Below are 21,636 nucleotides of genomic sequence, written 5' to 3'. Positions count from 1 at the left end.
AACTAACCATCTCTCGGTGGGTCGTTCTGTGCATCATAGCATGTTACTCGTTGGCTAAGAAGGAGCCTCCTGTGGTGTTGCGTGCCCATTCTACCGTGGCAACGGCAGCCACTACTGCCTTGGGACGCGCATTCCCTTGCAGGACATTGGTCAGGCAGCTACGTGGGCCTCGCTGCACACGTTTACCAAACATTATTGCCTGGACTGTCCAGAGAGACGGCTTCTTTGGCCGTTCTATCCCCTGTGATTTGTTGGCAGACCACCACTGGGTTTGGTATTGCTGGGGTATCTATTCTAAGGTAAGAAATCCATCACTAACGTGTCTTTCAGATGCACAAGTTATTACTTGTGTAACGATACATCTGTAAGAGACTTTAGTTAGTGATAGATTCCTTACCGCCCCACCCATCCTCCCCGCTCTGGGATCTGATTTCTAGGGTTAAGGTCATCCCTTTCAGGGCCCTAGTTTCATGGCACCAGTGGTCAGTTTCTTGCATGGCTCTGCGTTCTTGGCGCGGAAAGTCGTGTACAGAACTGACGTCAGCGCGCATGGGTGGCGCCTAAGTCTCCGTGATGTCATCTCGGCGCATACGCCAGCTATGGACGCGGAGCTGCACGACTCCATCTTCCGTCGCGCAGGGATACTGCTGACAAACTTTCCGGATCCAGTCTGACCCCTGGGAATATTCTAAGGTAAGGAATCTATCACTAACCAATGTCTCTTACAGATATATCGTTACACAAGTAGTAACTTGTGCATCTGAAAGAAACACGTTAGTTAGATTCCTCACCTTAGAATATCCCCAGGCGTCAGACTGGATCCGGAAGATTTTTCGTCAGCAATACCCCTTGCGCGTCGCTAGGCGTCGTCTGCGGCTCCGCGTCCGTCGTCGTGCGCCGGAATGACGTAGTCGGAGTTCTTAGACGCCGCCCTCGCGCGCTGACGTCCGTTCTTCTTTTTTCCGCACCAGTAAGCGCAGATCCGGGAGAGCTACCCCTTTTAGTCTTTTTTGACTAACTTTTTGATCCTTTTTGATCTTGTCTCGACTTCGGTGCAGGTAGGATGCCTGGTTTTAAAGCCTGTGCTGACTGCAACCGCTTGATGTCGGATTTCGGACCATCACCGCTGGTGCCTTTACTGTTTGGGCCTCGACCACGACGCGGAGTCGTGTTCGGACTGCAAGGCCCTGACCTCGAAGGCTAGACGGGAGCTTCTCGAGCTTCACCACTCTGCTCCGCGCCCCTCTCGATCCCGGTCCAGGAGGAGGTCCAAGGATCGGTCGCGGAGCCGCAGCCGACGTCATCATCGATCGTCTGGCTCCAAGTAAGTCGAAGCACTCCAAGAAGTCCAAGAGGCGACACCGCTCTTCGGACTCCCCTCGCCGGTCGCGCGACTCGGCCGAGGGTCAGGGTGGTTCCACCCCCGCGGCTCCAGCGGTGCCGCAGGCGCCGCGCAAGTCCCCATACACACCGGTCCCTGGGACTGACGCGACGCCGGCGGAAGTCAGTGCCTTCCTCTCGGCCATGAGGAACCTGGCTCCGCCGTCGACGCCCGCTGGCGTGCCTTCGGGCCCCGCAGACCCGACTGGACAACCTTGCCTGCCGGTGGCTCCGGCCCCGGCGCCGTCAACGGCTCCTGCCTCGACGCCGCAAGTGCCCGAGGGACCCGTTCCCGAGTCCCCGCCGACGCCGGTCAACCTCGTCACGCCTCCTCCGCCGGCGTCGACACCGGTTCCACCTCCGACGCCGGCTCCGCTCGGCGTCGTGCCCCACTTCAGCCCCGGTCCGGACCCGGCGCCGTTACGGCGTCGATGGACGCCGCGTACGGCGCCGCTGGAGACACATTATGTCTATCGTTCGGCTCCGATCCTTCCTCCTGCTTACCAGGAATCGGATGACGGGGGCGAATGGGAGGGATCCGAGGATCCTATGGCCGTTCAGGCTCAGCTGTCACAGGACTGGGCAGATGAACTGGGGGAGGCCAGTGGTCTGGATACCTCTCCAGACACTGGATTCATCTCTCCTCCGACTGTGGCTTCGGAGGAGGGTGCTGCTTTCTCTGGTGCTGCGCAAGGCGGCCGCAGCCCTTGGGCTCGAGCTACCTGCCGTGGCTGTGAGGACTAACGTCCTCACTGAGGTGCTTCAGTCTGCAGCAAGCTCCACTGAGCCTCTGCTGCAATTCAATGAGGCCCTCATTGACGTTCTGCAGGGCACCTGGTCCAAGCCCTCCACAGTTCCTCCTGTGGACAGGAACGTCGCCAGGTGCCACCGCCCTGCTCCGGGCGACCCCAGTTTTCTGTCCCAACACCCTACCCCCGAAAGCCTGGTTATCCAGGCTTCTACCTCCCAATCCTCCTTCCCATCCGCTCCACCGGACCGGGATTCCAAGAGACTGGAACAGTTTGGCAAAAAGCTGTTCTCCTCCCTTAGTTTGGGCCTGCGGTCCTTGAACACCGCCTGTCTCTTGGACCGTTATTTCCACTCTCTGTGGGATACGGTGGAGGACGTGCTGCCCCTGTGTCCGGAGGAGGTCCAGACACGACTTACCCAGGCTCTGGCCTATGGGAGGGATGCAGCACGGCATGCTATCCGATGTGGGCTTGACACTACGGACTCGCTGGGTAGGGTGATTTCTACCACGGTGGCGCTTAGACGTCACGCCTGGCTGCGGTCCACGTCCTTTTCGGGTGATGTCCAGAGCACTCTCATGGACATGCCCTTTGATGGCACTCGCCTTTTTGGTGAGAAAGCGGACAGTGCGCTGAATCGCTTTAAGGACTCCCGGGCTACGGCCAAGTCCTTGGGCCTCTCGGCCCCGCGGCCACAAACTTCCGCTTTTCGCCCCTTTCGTGGCCAAGGAAGGGGTGCCTCCTCACGTATGCCTAGCCACCAGCCGCAGAACCAACCTGCGCGCGCTCGCGGACGTGGTTTCCGCCGAGGCGGTTCTGGAGGTCGACGCGGTCAGCCCACATCCACCCCGGCAGCATCCGCCTCAAAGCCTTCCTAGTCCGAGCTTTCAGGCCCATTCCACACCAGTGGGCGGCAGAGTTCGCCATCACCTGCTCCACTGGCGGTCCATCACATCGGACAGGTGGGTGCTGCTAATCGTCCGAAGGGGCTACTCCCTCCCCTTCGAGACGACCCCTCCAGCCATGCCACCGCAGCACCACCGTATCTCGGGGGATCATTTGAATCTTCTCCACGAGGAAGTGTCGGCCCTTTTGGCCAAGGGGGCCGTCGAGTGCGTTCCGAGCCCAGAAGTAGGTTGTGGTTATTCCCACTACTTTCTGGTTCCCAAGAAGGGCAAAGGGGGCCTACGCCCTATCTTGGACCTCCGGGACGTCAATGCCTTCCTCCGGAAGGAGAGGTTCAAGATGTTAACTTTGGCTCAGGTTCTAGCTGCCCTAGACCCTGGAGACTGGATGGTAGCGTTGGACTTGCAGGACGCATATTTCCACATCCCCGTCCTGCCGGCCCACCGGCGTTACCTGCGGTTCACGGTGGGTCAGGAGCACTTTCAGTTTACCGTGCTCCCCTTCGGCCTTACCAGTGCCCCTCGGGTGTTCACGAAAGTGATGTCGGTGGTCGCAGCTCATCTGCGCAGATTAGGGGTTCCAGTCTTCCCCTATCTCGACGACTGGTTGTTGAAGGCGGGCTCGCCCCAGACAGTCGTCTCCCACCTCCAGACTACGGCGGATCTCCTGCATTTGCTGGGGTTTTCCATCAACGTGCCGAAGTCACACCTGAGTCCCTCTCAGAAGCTCCTCTTCATCGGAGCGGTTCTCGATTCGGCGCAGTTCCGGGTCCATCCACCGGAACAGCGGGTCCGGGATATTCAGGCCCTGATTCCCATCTTTTGGCCTCTATCCTGGGTTTCGGTCAGGCTAGTGTTGCGGCTTCTGGGGCTGATGGCCTCCTGCATCCTACTAGTGCATCACGCCAGGCGGGGCATGCGGGCTCTGCAGTGGGACCTGAAGTTTCAGTGGGCCCAGCATCACGGCAACCTGTCCGACCATGTCTTGATCTCGGAGGGCACTGCACATCAGTTGCAGTGGTGGCTCACGGACCGCAATTGGGTTACGGGCAAGAGCCTCTCCCTTCCCCCAACCGGAGCATGTCGTAGTGACGGATGCGTCCCTCCTGGGATGGGGTGGCCATATGGGAGAGGCGGAGATCAGAGGCCTCTGGTCTCCGGCGGAGTCTCGTCTCCACATCAACCTGTTGGAGTTGAGAGCGATCCGACTTGCACTGAAAGCCTTCCTTCACTATGTCAGGGAAAGTGTCGTGCAGGTGTTCACGGACAACACCACCGCCATGTGGTATTGCAACAAACAAGGCGGGGTGGGGTCGTGGACCCTTTGTCAGGAGGCTCTGCGCCTCTGGACATGGCTGGAACACCAGGGCGTCACCCTAGTGGTTCAACATCTGGCGGGCTCTGAACGCCAGAGCAGACAAACTCAGCCGCCGGTGCATGATGGATCACGAATGGCGTCTGAACTCCGAGGTGGCGCAACGTCTTTCAGCAGTGGGGAGAGCCTTGGTTAGATCTATTCGCCACCGACGAGAACGCGCAATGTCAGCAGTTCTGCGCGTTGGAATTTCCAAGGTGGTCTGTTGTATGCCTTTCCGCCTATACCACTTCTGCCCAGAGTGCTGAAGAAGGTCAGGCGCGACCGGGCCCAAGTCATCTTGGTGGCTCCGGATTGGGCACGAAGGTACTGGTATCCCGAGCTACTCAGTATGTTGACCGATCCTCCGATACGTCTGCCCCTTCGGGAGGATCTTCTGTCGCAGCAGCAGGGGACGGTCCTCCACCCGAACCTGTCCAGCCTCCACCTCCATGCGTTGAGATTGAGCGGCGGCAGTTGATGCCATTTGACTTGCCTCCTGAAGTCTGTGATATCATTCTGGCAGCCAGGCGTCCCTCCACAAAGACGGTATACGCCTGCCGGTGGAACAAATTTGTGGCATGGTGCACAGCAAAGGCTGTGGATCCCCTTTCCGCCCCTCTTTCTGAGGTTCTCCTCTTTCTTCTTTCTTTGGCCCGGCAGGGCTCTGCCCTGGGCACCTTGAAAGGTTGTCTTGCTGCCATCTCTGCCTTCTTGCGGCTTCCTGATCAGCCTTCTCTTTTCAAGTCCCCTGTAGTTACACTCTTTCTAAAAGGCATTACTCACACGTTCCCTCCTGTCCCTTTTGTAATGCCTCAGTGGGACTTGAATCTTGTTCTCACATTTCTAATGTGCGCTCCCTTTGAGCCTCTTCATAATTGTCCTCTTCGTCTGCTGACGCTTAAGACTGCTTTTCTGGTAGCCATCACCTCGGCTAGACGGGTGAGTGAGCTCCAGGCTTTATCTTCAAAGCCTCCTTTTCTCTCTGTTCATCCGGACAAGGTTGTCCTTCTGCCTCGTCCCTCCTTTCTTCCGAAAGTGGTGACCCCCTATCATCTTGGGCAGTCTGTCACCTTGCCCACCTTCTTTCCGCCTCCGCATCCTTCCAAAGAGGAAGGGAGGCTCCACCGTCTGGACCCAAAACGTGCGCTCTCCTTTTATCTGGACCGCACAAAGCAGTTCCGGGCGGACGACCAACTTTTCGTTGGATACGTGGGTGCTAAGAAGGGGAAAGCTGTGCACAAACGGACCATCTCTCGGTGGGTCGTTTTGTGCATCAAAATTTGTTATTCCTTGGCAACAAAGGACCCTCCTGTTGGGCTGTGCGCCCATTCTACACAGGCCACGGCGGCTACTACTGCTTTGGGACGGGGTGTCCCTTTGCAGGACATCTGTCAGGCGGCAACGTGGGCTTCACTACACACGTTTGCCAGGCATTATTGCCTTGACAGCCAAGTCCGGAGGGATGGCTTCTTTGGCCGGTCTGTCCTCCAGGACTTTCTGGTGTGATCTTGGTTCGCAGACCCACCACCGGGGATGGTATTGCTTGGGTGTCTATTCTAAGGTGAGTAATCTAACTAACGTGTTTCTTTCAGATGAACAAGTTACTTACCTTCGGTAACGATGTATCTGTAAGAAACATTAGTTAGATTCCTCACCGCCCCACCCATCCTTCCCGTTCTGCGAACTGACATCTAGGGTTAAGGTTATCCTTTTCAGGCCCCTAGATTTTATTTTTGGCACCAGTGTCGGTCTTTGCATGGCTCTGCTTTCCTGGCGCGGAAAGCTATGTACAAGAACTGACGTCAGCGCGCGAGGGCGGCGTCTAAGTACTCCGACGTCATTCCGGCGCACGACGCCGACGACAGACGCGGAGCCGCAGACGACGCCTAGCGACGTGCAAGGGGTATTGCTGACGAAAAATCTTCCGGATCCAGTCTGACGCCTGGGGATATTCTAAGGTGAGGAATCTAACTAACTAATGTTTCTTACAGATACATTGTTACCGAAGGTAAGTAACTTGTTCGTTTGGTGGAACCTTCGGCCTTGAGCTTCCTACGGTGGCAATCTGAAATAAACAGTTATAGATTCCTTACCTTAGTTACCACCAGGCTTCAGACTGGATCTGGAAAGTTTTTCGTCAGCTGTAACCCTGCGCGTCGGAAGGCGGTGTTGGTCGACTGCGTTCGGCGTCGTGGTCACCAGGATGACGTTGCAGTAGCTACATAGACTCCACCCTCGCGGGTTAGGGTTTTTTTTCTGCGCCAGCAAGCACATATCCGGAGAGAGTGGTACCTCCAGTCATTTTATTGACAGACATTTTTTCTCGATTTTTGTTGACTTCGTTTTTTGAATCCATCGAAACCTGGTGCACGAGGGAAGCCAGACTTTACGGCTTCCTTTTCCTGTAACCGACTGATGTCTGTGACGAATCCGCACCGCTTGTGCCTGGAACACGACCAGGACCCCAAGTCGTGCTCCAACTGCTGGACTATGGCCCCAAAGTCTTTGTGGGAGTGGTCCCGAAAGCTTCTCGAGGACCGGCAGTCGGCTCCTCGTCGCTTGAGGTCTCGGTTGCTTAGGAGGTCGAGCGACCAATTGCAGAGCCAGCACCATTCTTCCTCTAAGTCTTCGCACTCAGGGTCAGGTAAGTCGAAGCACAAGAAGAAGTCGAAGAAGCATTGTTGCTCATAGAGTTCTCCCCGTCCGTCATCGAATGCGACGAGGGATGCGGGTGGTGCCCTTCCCGCAGCTCCGCGTGCGAAGCCCGTAGGGTCTAGTCAAAGACCCCCTTCACGGGACCGGGAGCGGCCCCTGCCTAGCTTTGTCAGTTCTACCAAGCAATGCACGCCATCTTTGGGCAGCCCGACTGACGGAGCGCCTTTGGGTCCCGCAGACTCAGCTGGCGGCCCTGGACGTTCGGTGGCTTCAGCCTCAGTGCTGCAGGGTCCCCTTGGATCAAGGCCTGAATCCACCGGCACCATGCCCGCCACCTTCGTCGGTTGTGTCCCCAGCCGACGTCGACCCCGGCTGGGGTGAGCAGGTCTAGAGAGAGGAACTGGGGGAAGCCTGTGGTTTGGATACCTCACCAGACCGTGGCATGTTGTCGTCTCCTACTATGGCTACGGAGGAGGGGGAGCCTCGTACGCAGTGGTGTCGCGTAGGGCGGCCGAGGCTCTCCAACGCGAGGTACCTACGGTGGCAGTCAGGACAAACCTCCTGACAGAGGTGCTTCAACCGGCACCGAGCTTTTCAGAGCCCCTGCTGCTGTTTAATGAAGCCCTCAAGGATATCCTTTTGGGCACCTGGTCCAAGTCCAACACAGGGGCTCCTGTGGACAGGATGATTGCCCGATGCCACCGCCCGGCCCCGGGCGCCCCACTTTCCTCTCCCAACACCCCACCCCTGAGAACTTGGTAGACCAAGCCTCCACGTCCAAGGTCGCATTCTCTACTGCTCCCCCGGACAGGGAATCCAAAAAGCTGGATCATCTTGTGAAGATGTTTTTTTCCTCCAGCTTGGGACTGCGGTCGATAAACACTGCATGTCTATTGGGCCGTTACACCAACTCCATGTGGGATACTGTTGCGCGAGTGCTGCCTCAGTGCCTGCCCCGTGCTCTCTCGAGCAGTTGCCGAAGGGAGAGACGCAGCCAAGTTTAGCATCCACTGTGGGCTGGATACCGCTGACTCACTGGCTAGCCCTTTAAGGCTACGCCTGGTTGAGGTTGACTGGTTTTTCCGGGGATGTCCAATACACTCTTATGGACATGCCCGAAGAAGGCCATCGCCTTTTCGGCGACAAGGCAGACAATGTGCTGGAGCACTTTAAGGACTCTAGGGTTACGGCCAGGTCTACCTCCCGCCCTGCGCAGTCTGCCTTTAGCCCCTTTCGTGGCTACGGCGCAAGCTGTTCAGCCTCACGTGGCTGGGGACGTGGGAGCCAGCGCCGTGGTTCTGGGGACTAGCGGGCAGGTCAGTCCTCCACAGCTCCCTCTGCAGCAGCCTCCGAAGCCTCCTAGTCCGACCTTCCAGGGCCTAGCAAACGCCAGTGGGCTGCAGGATTTGCCATCACCTCCCCCACTGGTGCACCATCACGTCAGACAGGTGAGGTTTGCAGATCGTCCAAAGGGGCTACTCTCTCCCCTTCGAGACTACACCTCCATCCATGCTTCCTCAGTATCATTGGCACTCTTGGCCAAGGGAGCCATTGAATGCGTTCCTGTCCCAGAAGTAGTCCATTGGTGCTATTCCCACTACTTTCTGGTGCCTAAGGAGGACAAAGGCCTGTGTTCTGTCTTGGATCTCAGGAACATCAACCGCTTCCTCCAGAAGGAGAAGTTCAAAATGTTGATGCTCGCTCAGGGCTTGTCTGCCCTCGACCCTGGAGACTGGATGGTTGCCTTGAATTTGCAGGATGCTTACTTTCATATCCCCGTCCTGCCGGCCCAACGGCGTTACCTGCGGTTCACGGTAGGCCACAAGCAATTTGTTTACCATGCTCCCCTGTGGCCTTACCAGCACCCCTCGGGTGTTCACCAAAGTGATGGCTGTGGTCGCAGCTCATCTGTGCAGATCAGGGGTTCCAGTCTTCCCCTATCTCGACGACAGGCTGTTGAAGTCAGGCTCGCCCCAGGCTGTCATCTCACACCTCCAGACTACGGCCGGCCGCCTGCATTCGCTGGGGTTCTCCAACGTGCCGAAGTCACACCTGACCCACTCTCGGAAGCTCCTCCTCGTCGGAGCGGTTCTGGACACGATGCAGTTTCGGGTTAATCCTCCTGCAAGTCCGGGATATTCTTGCTATGATTCCGATTTTTCAGCCTCTATCCCGGGTTTTGGTCAGGATGGACCATGCCAGATGGCATATGCAGGCTCTGCATTGGGACCTAAAGTTCCAGTGAGTACAACATCACGGGAATCTGTCCGATTGCGTCCAGATCTCGGAGGGCACTGATCACCAATTGCAGTGGTGGTTAGCGAACCAGGATTGGGTCGATGTCGGATCACTCTCCCTTCCTCAACCAGAGCGCACAGTGGTGACCAATGCATCACTTCTGGGATGGTGCAGCCGCAGGTGGGAGGCGAAGATCAGAGACCTCTGGTCTCCGGCGGAGTCGGGGCTTCACATCAACCTTCTGGCGCTTCAGGCGTATCGTCTTGCACTCAAGGCATTCCTTCCCTCTGTCCAGGGAAGAGTAGTGCAGGTGTTCACAGACAACACCACCGCCATGTGTTATTGCAACAAGCAAGGCGGGGTGGGGTCGTGGACCCTCGATCAGTAGGCTCTGCGCCTCTGGGCATGGCTGGAACGCCAGGGCATTCTCCTGGTGGTTCAACACTTGGCAGGTTCTTTGTATACCAGGGCGGACGCATTCAGCCGTCTGTGCATAATGGATCACAAATGGCGTCTTCACTCTGAGGTGGCGCAAGTTCTCTTTCAACAGTGGGGAGGACCTTGGTTAGATCTATTTGCCGCCTAAGAGAGCGCGCAGTGTCCGCAGTTCTGCGCGTTGGAGTTTCCAAGGCAGCACTCGCTCGGCGTCGCTTTTCGTTGCGAGTGGAGTGGCGGTCTGTTGTATGCCTTTGCGCCTATACCAGTTCTACCCAGAGTGCTGATGAAGATCAGACGCGTCCGGGCCCAAGTCATTATTGTGGCACCGGCCTGGGCTCGAGCAGTATGAGCGTGGATCCCCCGATCCGACTGCCTCTTCGGGAGGATCTCCTGTCGAAGCAGCAGGGGACGGTCCTGCACCCGAACCTGTCCAGCCTCCACCTCCTTGTTTAGAGATTGACTAGCGACAGCTGATTCCATTTGACTTGCCTCCTGAAGTCTGTAATGTAATTCTGGCAGCTAGGCGTCCCTCCACTAAAACGGTATACGCCTATTGTTCCTTCTTTCTTTGGCCCAGCAGGGCTCTGCTCTGGTCACTATCAAGGGCTACCTTTCTGCTCTTTCAGCCTTTCTCCGGCTGCTTGATCAGCCCTCTCTTTTCAAGTCCCCTGTGGTCAATAGATTTCTCAAAGGCATTACTCACTTATTCCCTCCTATTCCTTTTGTGATGCCTCAGTGGTGAACCTGGTTCTCACATACTTAATGTGCGCTCTCTTTGAGCCTCTTCATATCTGTCCTTTACGGTTATTAACTTTGCACACTGTCTTCCTGGTGGCTATCACCTCTGCTAGGCGTGGGAGTGAGCTCCAGGCTCTTTCATGTAAACCTCCTTTCCCGGCGGTTCATCCGGACAAGGTTGTGCTTCGGCCACGTCCCTCCTTTCTCCACAAAGTAGTCCCTGCCTTTCATCTGGGGCAAACTGTCACTCTGCCCACTTCCCTCCGCACCCTTCCAGAAAGGAAGAGAGGCTCCGCCGTCTGGACCCTGAACGTGCACTGTCTGATAGAGACTACTAGCCGCAGATTCCTTAACGTTGCCACAGCAGCTCTGCATGCCGGGGGGCGGCACCACGTGACTCTGCCCTGACGTCCGCGAGGTCACATAAGACTCACCCGGCGCGCTGATGTCAGTTTTCCTCCTTTTCCACGTGCAACGTGGATCCGGAGTGAGTTACCTTGACCAGTTTTCAGGCCTCTTTTAACGCCTTTGCGTTGTGAACAGTGTGCAATGCCTTCGGGTTTCAAGACGTGTGCTTCTTGTACGCGTCAGATGTCGGCGATGGACCCTCACCCTATTTGTATGTGGTGTTTGGGCAAGCACCATGATTCTACGGACTGCGACGCTTGTCAGCATCTCAAGCCGAAGTCCCGGCGGGAGCATCGGATGAAATTGTTTTTTGGCCGCTTGGCCAGATCGGTCTCGTCACAGCGTCCTTTCCCTACCTCGGAAGGGTCCAGATGCCGCTGATTCCGGCTGTGGCATAGTCCTTCACCGAGGCCTCATGGGCGGCGCTCGCCCGTCTGTAAGTCCTGCAGCTTGCGACCGAGGCCCTGTCCTCATTCTGCAGAGGGCGCGGGTTCCTCTTGGGACGTGCGCCCTCATCCGTCGCCACCCTATCCGCTGTTTCCTGGCATTGGGGTGACAAGGGCCCAAATGAAGAACTACGCTACGGCTCTGCAGGCTTCTTTGGGCCCCTCTCCCCTCCCTGAGATGTCCTCTGATCCCTCGCCATGCGCGGGGCCTTCTTCAGACTCACTGGCAGCTTCACCCCCGACAAGTTCGGCTTCAGGTTTTGGAGGTGTGGTGTCGTTGAGGTGCGACCTCTTCGACCCACGGCATCCCTGCTGCACCACAAAACCAACATAGTCACCACGGGTTAGGTCTGGTATCAAGACAAGCTGAAGCATGCAACACCTCTCGTGGGGTATATGCCCCTGCACCAATACACCATAGAGGTGTTCCCCATTGATTTCTAAAAACATGAGACACAGCAAGATCCCCATCAAAACACACATGCAATGTGCCTGAAGCAGGGTCACATAATGAGCAAACTATCCTTTTTTGGCTAAATTGGATGTAGGGTTCACCCGTTTATAACCGATGCCTTTATTTCCTACATCACTAGAGGATCGGTTTTTAAGTAACTACGTAGAGAAGAAGACACACTGCGCTTATGCTGCGCAAATGCATACCAAACTAGAGGCTTCCACAGTAAAAAAAAGTCCTTACATTAGAAGTTTCCACGGCCTTACATTATCACCTCTAAATAATTTAGTTTATTGAATATTAAATTATGCTGCAAGACCAAAGTTTATCACCGACATGCTACTATTAAAGTGTTGAAGACGAGGATACTGCGGAGTCCACCCGCGTATCCTACAAGCATGGCTGCCACCATTTCCCAACAGCGGTGGCCAGTTTAATGCCCCGCGCGGTCTAGTCTCTCAAGACCATTACGTGGCAAACACGGAAGCCTTGTAACCAGCTCCTCGCCGAAGACACGCTAAGATGCGTCCGGCGGGGAGAGGTCTAGGTGCCCAGACGCGGCGTCCCCAACATTGAAGTAAGTCAAATTTGCCTCCTCAGGTCTCGCTAGGAAGGTCGTGATTTCGACGTACCTTTAACGCAACGAGAGCCCATGCAAATCTCAATCATTGTACTTCCGTTAACTGCATACGCTAACCTCTCCTACCTTTTCATTCTGGCAGGATTGTTTCATAGGGAGATACCGCCCCCACCCCCGAGTCCATGGAGCGCAACCTCGCACATAACAAAGTAAAGATTTGAAAATACGCAAAAACCCTTTTTTTAACAGTTTGTGTGGAGTGTGTGTCATGTGTCACCACTTGAGTTGTGTGTAACTATCTATACAGATATGTAAAGAATCCACGCTGCGCGTTTGACCGGCATGTTTTAACCTATTTAGGCACAACCACGCTCGCCTTGGAAGCTTGCACGCACCATTATGGAGCAAATCACCCATATGGAGCACTGCAGCATGGAAGAATATAATGTGTACCCCCACTCGAGTGAGGGGGGGGGGGGGGATCTGAAAGAAACACGTTAGTTAGATTCCTCACCTTAGAATATCCCCAGGCGTCAGACTGGATCCGGAAGATTTTTCGTCGGCAATACCCCTTGCGCGTCGCTAGGCGTCGTCTGCGGCTCCACATGCGTCGGAATGATGTCGTCTGAGTACTTAGACGCCGCCCTCGCGCGCTGACTTCAGTTCTTCTTTTTTCCGCGACAGTAAGCGCCGATCCGGGAGAGCTACCCCTTTAGTCAATTTTTGAATAACTTTTTTGACTCTTTTTGGTCATTTCTCGACTCTAGTGCCGGTAGGATGCCTGGTTTCAAGGCCTGCGACGACTGTCACCGACTGATGTCGGTGACCGATCATCACCGCCGGTGCCTGTACGGCTTGGGCCTCGACCACGACGCGGCGTCGTGCTCAAATTGTATGGCCCTGACCTCGAAAGCTAGGCGGGAGCGGTCCCGCAAGCTTCTCGAGCTTTGCCACTCGGCTCCACGCCGCTCTCGATCCCGGTCCAGGAGGAGGTCCAAGGATCGGTCGCGGAGCCGCACTCGACATCGTCACTCGTCTGGCTCGAAGTCTTCGGGTAAGTCGAGGCACTCCAAGAAGTCCAAGGGGCGACACTGCTCTTTGGACTCCCCTCCCCGGTCGCGCGACTCGGCCGAGGGTCCGGGTGGTTCCACCCCCGTGGCTCCACAGGAGCCGCGCAAGTCCCCATACCCGACGGTCCCTGGTACTGACGCGACCCCGGCGGAGGTCAGTGCCTTCCTCTCGGCCATACCTTCCTCTCGGCCATGAGGAGCCTGGCCCCGCTGTCGACGCCCGCTGGCGCGCCTTCGGGCCCCGCGGACTCGACTGGGCGACCTCGCGTGCCGGCGGCTCCGGCCCCGACGCCGCAGGTCCCCGAGGGGCCCGAACCTGGGCCCCCGTCGACGCCGGTCGACCTCGTTACGCCTCCTCCGCTGGCGCCGACACCGATAGCACCCCCGACGCCAGCTCCGGTCGACGTCGATCCCCGTTTCAGCCCCTGTCCGGTCATGACGCCGATGCGGCGCCGCCCAACGCCGCATCCGACGCCGCCAGAGACACATATTGTCTATTGACCGGCTCCGATCATTCCTCCTGTTTACCATGAATCGGATGACGGGGGCGACTGGGAGGGGTCTGATGACCCTATGGCCCTTCAGAGCCAACTTGCACAGGACTGGGCAGATGAACTGGGGGAGGCCAGTGGGTTGGATACTTCACCGGACACTGGATTCATCTCTCCTCCGACTGTGGCTTCGGAGGAGGGTGCAGCTTTTTCTGTGGTGCTGCGCAAGGCGGCCGAAGCCCTTGGGCTTGAGCTGCCTGCCGTGAGTACTAACATCCTCACTGAGGTGCTTCAGTCTGCCGCATGCTCCACTGAGCCTCTGCTGCCATTCAATGAGGCCCTCACTGACGTTCTGCAGGGCACCTGGTCCAAGCCCTCCACAGTCCCTCCTGTGGATAGGAACGTTGCCAGGCGCCACCGCCCTGCTCCGGGCGACCCCAGTTTTCTGTCCCAACACCCCACCCCCGAGAGTCTGGTTATCCAGGCCTCTACCTCCCAATCCTCCTTCCCGTCCACTCCTCCGGACCGGGATTCCAAGAGACTGGAACAGTTTGGTAAGAAGCTGTTCTCTTCGCTCAGTTTGGGCCTGCGGTCTTTGAACACCGCCTGTCTCTTGGACCGTTATTCCCACTCTCTGTGGGATGTGGTGGAGGACGTGCTGCCACTGTGCCCGGAGGAGGCCCGGGCGCAGCTTTCCTCGGCCCTGGCCGATGGGAGAGATGCAGCGCGCCATGCAATCCGATGTGGGCTTGACACTACGGACTCGCTGGGTAGGGCGATTTCTACCACGGTGGTGCTTCGACGTCACGCCTGGCTGCGGTCCACGTCTTTTTCAGGGGATGTCCAGAGCACCCTCATGGACATGCCTTTTGATGGCGCTCGCCATTTTGGTGAGAAAGCGGACAGTGCGCTGGCTCGCTTCAAGGACTCCTGGGCTACGGCCACGTCCTTGGGCCTCTCGGCCCCGCGGCCACAAACTTCCGCTTTTCGCTCCTTTCGTGGCCAAGGAAGGGGCACCTCCTCACGTCCGCCTAGCCACCGGCCGCAGAACCAGCCTGCACGCGGACGTGGTTTCCGCCGAGGCGGTACTGGAGGACGACGCGGTCAGTCCACATCCACCCCGGCAGCATCCGCCTCAAAGCCTTCCTAGTCCGAGCTTTCAGGCCCATTCCACGCCAGTGGGAGGCAGAGTTCGCCATCACCTGCTCCACTGGCGTTCCATCACGTCGGACAGGTGGGTGCTGCAAATCGTCCGAAGGGGCTACTCCCTCCCCTTCGAGACGACCCCTCCAGCCATGCCACCGCAGCACCACCGTATCTCGGGGGATCATTTGAATCTTCTCCACGAGGAAGTTTCGTCCCTCTTGGCCAAGGGGGCCGTCGAGCGCGTTCCGAGCCCAGAAGTAGGTCGTGGTTGTTATTCCCACTACTTTCTGGTTCCCAAGAAGGGCAAAGGGGGCTTATGCCCTATCTTGGACCTCCGGAACGTCAATGCCTTCCTCCGGAAGGAACGGTTCAAAATGTTAACTTTGGCTCAGGTTCTAGCTGCCCTCGACCCTGGAGACTGGATGGTAGCGTTGGACTTGCAGGACGCATATTTCCACATCCCAGTCCTGCCGGCCCACGTGCGTTGCCTGCGGTTCACGGTGGGTCAGGAGCACTTTCAGTTCACCGTGCTCCCCTTCGGCCTTACCAGTGCCCCTCTGGTGTTCACGAAAGTGATCGCGGTGGTCGCGGCTCATCTGCGCAGATCAGGGGTTCCAGTCTTCCCCTATCTCGACGACTGGTTGTTGAAGGCGGGCTCGCCCCAGGCAGTCGTCTCCCACCTCCAGACTACGGCGGATCTCCTGCATTTGCTGGGGTTTTCCATCAACGTGCCGAAGTCACACCTGAGCCCCTCTCAGATGCTCCTCTTCATCGGAGCGGTTCTCGATTCGGCGCAGTTCCGGGTTCATCCCTCGGAACAGCGGGTCCGGGATATACAGGCCCTGATTCCCATCTTTCGGCCTCTATCCTGGGTTTCGGTCAGGCTAGTGTTGCGGCTTCTGGGGCTGATGGCCTCCTGCATCCTACTAGTGCATCACGCCAGGCGGCGCATGCGGGCTCTGCAGTGGGACCTGAAGTTTCAGTGGGCCCAGCATCACGGCAACCTGTCCGACCATGTCTTGATCTCGGAGGGCACTGCACAGCAGTTGCAATGGTGGCTCACGGACCGCGATTGGGTCACGGGCAAGAGCCTCTCCCTACCCCTACCGGAGCATGTCGTAGTGACGGATGCGTCCCTCCTGGGATGGGGTGGCCATATGGGAGAGGCGGAGATCCGAGGCCTCTGGTCTCCGGCGGAGTCTTGCCTCCACATCAACTTGTTGGAGCTGAGAGCGATCCGACTTGCACTGAAAGCCTTCCTTCCCTCTGTCCGGGGAAGTGTCGTGCAGGTGTTCACGGACAACACCACCGCCATGTGGTATTGCAACAAACAGGGCGGGGTGGACCCTTTGTCAGGAGGCTCTGCGCCTCTGGACATAGCTGGAACACCAGGGCATCAGCCTGGTGGTTCAACATCTGGCGGGCTCTCTGAACGCCAGAGCAGACGAACTCAGCCGCCGGTGCATGATGGATCACGAATGGCGTCTGAACTCCGAGGTGGCGCAAGGACTCTTTCAGCAGTGGGGAGAGCCTTGGTTAGATCTATTCGCCACCGACGAGAACGCGCAATGTCAGCAGTTCTGCGCGTTGGAATTTCCAAGGTGGTCTGTTGTACGCCTTTCCGCCTATACCACTTCTGCCCAGAGTGCTGAAGAAGGTCAGGTGCGACCGGGCCCAAGTCATCTTGGTGGCTCCGGATTGGGCACGAAGGTACTGGTATCCCGAGCTACTCAGTATGTTGACCGATCCTCCGATACGTCTGCCCCTTCGGGAGGATCTTCTGTCGCAGCAGCAGGGGACTGTCCTCCACCCGAACCTGTCCAGCCTCCACCTCCATGCGTGGAGATTGAGCGGCGGCAGTTGATGCCATTTGACTTGCCTCCTGAAGTCTGTGATATCATTCTGGCAGCCAGGCGTCCCTCCACAAAGACTGTATACGCCTGCCGGTGGAACAAATTTGTGGCATGGTGCACAGCAAAGGCTGTGGATCCCCTTTCCGCCCCTCTTTCTGAGGTTCTCCTCTTTCTTCTTTCTTTGGCCCGGCAGGGCTCTGCCCTGGGCACCTTGAAAAGTTATCTTGCTGCCCTCTCTGCCGTCTTACGGCTTCCTGATCAGCCCTCTCTTTTCAAGTCCCCTGTAGTGTCACGCTTTCTTAAAGGCATTACTCACACGTTCCCTCCTGTCCCTTTCGTAATGCCTCAGTGGGACTTGAATCTTGTCTTAACATTCCTGATGTGCGCTCCCTTTGAGCCTCTTCACGATTGTCCTCTTCGTCTTCTAACTCTTAAGACTGCTTTCCTGGTAGCCATCACCTCGGCTAGACGGGTGAGTGAGCTCCAGGCTCTATCGTCCAAGCCTCCTTTTCTATCTGTTCATCCGGACAAGGTTGTTCTTCGGCCTCGTCCTTCCTTTCTACCGAAAGTGGTGACCCCCTTTCATCTTGGGCAATCTGTCACCTTGCCCACCTTCTTTCCGCCGCCGCATCCTTCCAAAGAGGAAGAGCGGCTCCACCGTCTGGACCCAAAACGTGTGCTCTCCTTTTATTTGGACCGCACAAAACAGTTCCGAGTGGACGACCAGCTTTTCGTTGGCTACGTGGGTGCAAAGAAGGGAAAAGCTGTGCACAAACGGACCATCTCCCGGTGGGTGTGTATAAAAAATCTGTTATTTCTTGGCGAAAAAGGACCCTCCTGTTGGGCTGCGAGCCCATTCTACTCGGGCCACGGCGGCTACTACTGCTTTGGGACGGGGAGTCCCTTTACAGGACATCTGTCAGGCGGCGACGTGGGCTTCGCTGCACACGTTTGCCAGGCACTATTGCCTAGACAGCCAAGTCCGGAGGGATGGCTTCTTTGGCCGTTCTGTCCTCCAGGACTTTCTGGTGTGATCTTGGTTCGCAGACCCACCACCGGGGTTGGTATTACTTGGGTATCTATTCTAAGGTGAGGAATCTAACTAACGTGTTTCTTTCAGATGAAAAAGTTACTTACCTTCGGTAATGATGTATCTATAAAACATTAGTTAGATTCCTCACCGACCCACCCATCCTCCCCGTTCTGCGAACTGACATCTAAGATTAAGGCTATCCCTTTCAGGGCCCTAGAATTTTTGGGCACAAGTGTCGGTCTCTTGCATGGCTCTGCGTTCCTGGCGCGGAAGGCTATGTACAAGAACTGACGTCAGCGCACGAGGGAGGCGCTTAAGTACTCCGACGTCATTCCGGCGCACGACGCCGACGACGGACGCGGAGCCGCAGACGACGCCTAGCGACGCGCAAGGGGTATTTCTGACAAAAAATCTTCCGGATCCAGCCTGACGCCTGCGGATATTCTAAGGTGAGGAATCTAACTAACTAATGTTTCTTACAGATACATAGTTACCGAAGGTAAGTAACTTGTCCTTTTGCTTTCTAATACATTCTCTCCATTTTTACCATTACAGATATACAACGTGTGTATTAATTACACATGCTTTATTAGTAGCAGCGTTGACTTTATTTTCTTTATTTTTTTCACTATCTCTATTTTTTCCTATTAAGGTTTATTAGGAGTGGCATACACAGGGCTGGTCTCTGTGTGGTCCTGATGAAGAGCTAGGGGAAGCTCGAAACATGTTGATCATACACTGAATTCCTACTCATCACAGTCAGGTTTCCCAGTGCAACCCCCCTTTTAGACATGCCAACCTAGGAGCAAGGATAAAAGTTGTTTAGGCCCACCAGCAAGGTATTTTTAATCACTTTCTAACCACTGCACCACCCATAGTCTCTCACTAAAAGTGCTCCTACGTAATTCCGCAAGTCGTAGCACGCCCCAGTTCGTAGAGAACTGGGATGGCTCCAATGATTAAGCGTGTCACCGTGGGGAAACCCTGGTGAGTGAGGGGATGTAGGAAGGTGGATATCTGACTATGGTTACCCCCAACTTTTTGCCTAGTGTCTAGCTGGTTTTTCGACTTAGTTGGCCTGAGATCCTGCCATTCAGGGTCTCAGGCTGTCTGCTCTCTCTGTAAAATGGACTCCATGTACCCTAGGTACATAACCAATTGGTAAGGATCACCTTATTGGACCCTGTACAGTGTACCCTAGGTACCCAGGGCATAGGTGTACCCTAGGCCTCCCAGGGGCTGCAGCATGTATTATGCCACCCCTGGTCTGGCCTTCCAATCAGACACAACTGGCTGATCAGTCAGCTGGGGCAAGGTCGTGTAATCACCCCTTGCTTAGATATAGTATGCCTATATCTACCCTTGTATATAGACACATGTGTACCTATCAGTCACTCCTATGGCAGGCCTTAACAATCCTGGAGGCAGAGTGCTTGGTAACATGTGAGATGGTGCTCTAGCATGAGCTGAGCCTGTCTGCAGCTTTCGGAACCATGTCCTTATAGCTGTTCTATGATATAGCCTACCATATACTCTTAAAGTGCCTTATAATCTTAAACGGTTATGGTAACTATGGTTGGGCTGTATCAAAACATGTCGTGTAAGGTGTCTAACACTTTGGAATAATACCCCCATACCATTTCTGGTGATGAGGATATTATTCCTCCCTTCTAGAGGGAGAGACATGTTAAAATCCTACTTTGCTGTTTAACTCTAACCAAAGCCTCAGCATCACAAAATGGATGCTGCTGCCACGACACAAGTCTGACCTCCTGCAGCTGGGAGTGATCCCAGCCAGGGAGGCCTGGACAATAGGTTTCCTGCTTGGGGAGGTGCTAGCACCTCCCCAGACAGCCTTTAGTGTATTGGGGCAGGGTGGGCTGAAAGGAATGAGACATGCCTGGGGCACACAAGGTGTTCCTTGCATAGTCCAGTTCAAACCGGTGCTGGGGCACTCCAGCCCCAGCTCTGGCGCGAAACTGGACAAAGGGAAGTGGGTGTAACCACCCCCTCCCAGGTCCCACCCATAAGGCGTGACCTAGCAGGTGTCCCAGCCCCCCAGATTAGTATAAGAGTGGGAGTTGGTCCTCAAGACTTTAGATTATCCTGAACCTGCAAAACTGAACAGAAACTCTGGACCTTCGACATTCGACGAAAGAAGAAGACTGAAGAATCTCCCTTGTAGCCAAGGAGTGGCTACCCTGTGCAAACAGGCACCATCAAGAGACTACCCTTTGCTTTGCCCACGTTCTACGAGGAACCGACTGCAGAGCCTGACCAGAGCCTTGACTTCCAGACTTCTCCGACCCTGATCCACATCGACAGCAAAGCTGAGATCCGTGGAGGCGACGAGCGACGTGGGACCGGCTACCTGGAAAAAGTGGCTAGTAACTTAAAGCGCAGCTTCTGAGGTACCCTCGAAGTTGTGCACCGGGGATTGAGAAGCCCCAACCCCAAGCACCATCTGCACCGAAGATCAGCCCCCCACACTCCACGAGTCCTGCGTGGGGCCCTTCAGCATTTTCCTGCTTGCCGCGTCTGTCCGGTTGCTTGCCCGCTGGCTAGTGGCCTTTGTGACGACGCACCCTGAAATCTTCTGCGCTGGTTTGGCTCCTCCAGACTGGCTCCCGCTTCTCTGCAAAGAAGAAGCACCCCAGACCCTCCTGGTCTGCACCAGAAGCAAGTCCTTCGTTCTTCGTGGGTTCCGCTTGCCAAGGCTTGGTGAGTCCTAGTCCAACTTCGACGCCGCCGACAGCAAGAGCCTTCGTGGGACAGCTCGCCTCCTGGTCCTGGTCGTCCTCGACACTTCCTGGTCCTCCTGGCTGCAGCGACAAGCTTCACCTTCACCTGCAATCTTCACGACATCGCCTGGTTCCTTCCTGGTTCCACGTGGTCACTGGCTAGTGACCTTGACTCTGTCCCTTCTGCAACTAACGCTAGTGTAGTGTAGCCCCAGCGATTCCCTAGGCCTAGGCCTATTCTATTTCTGTGACAGTGGTTCTTATACCACTTACTTAGTATATGGTTTTCGTGGCCCCTAGGGCCTAACTGTATTACTTACCTGTGTGACTTAATGTATGCTTAAATAAGACTGTGTTGTACTTACCTCGAATCTCATAAAGAGTGCTGAGGGTTTGACTAGAATAAATACACTTTATTTTATATATATATCTGTTGTGGTGTCCTTTCATTTGGTATTCAAGGAATTGTATATGGTATCACAGCTGGCTTCACATGCCATTCAGAGTTTAGCCTAAGACTGCTCTTGTCCATGCTACCACTAGGATAGCTGGTCTATAAGGTTGACTTTACAACCAATCACCATAAGGGTATTTGGACTGATATAAGGTGTACACTAGAACTAGTGACATCATACATCAGGCCAACTTCTCACAGGGGACTCAAGAAAGAAAAATGTTTTTCTTTCTTTCTGGTTTTTCCTGATGACTGGCTAGGAGCCACATTCTTGGACTAGGTCTCAAACCCCCAATACCTTGGGTTTTCTTTGTTTGCCACAAAACCCCGCAGGGTTCCCTGTGGTGTTGCAGGTAGTCGCCAGGACTCACGGCTCGTCCCCTGGTCCCCCTCGGTCCTCTGGGCAGGCGGCTGTCTTACCAGAGGCCGAGCCTTTACAACGCTGACGGCTTTCCGCCCTGGCCGTGGGTGGAGGCCGGGACCCGGGGCGCCTCCCCGAG

The sequence above is a fragment of the Triturus cristatus genome, chromosome 12, assembly GCF_964204655.1.
Source record: "Triturus cristatus chromosome 12, aTriCri1.1, whole genome shotgun sequence".
NCBI classification, from domain to species: Eukaryota; Metazoa; Chordata; class Amphibia; order Caudata; family Salamandridae; genus Triturus; species Triturus cristatus.
Note: the sequence above shows the minus strand (reverse complement) of the source record.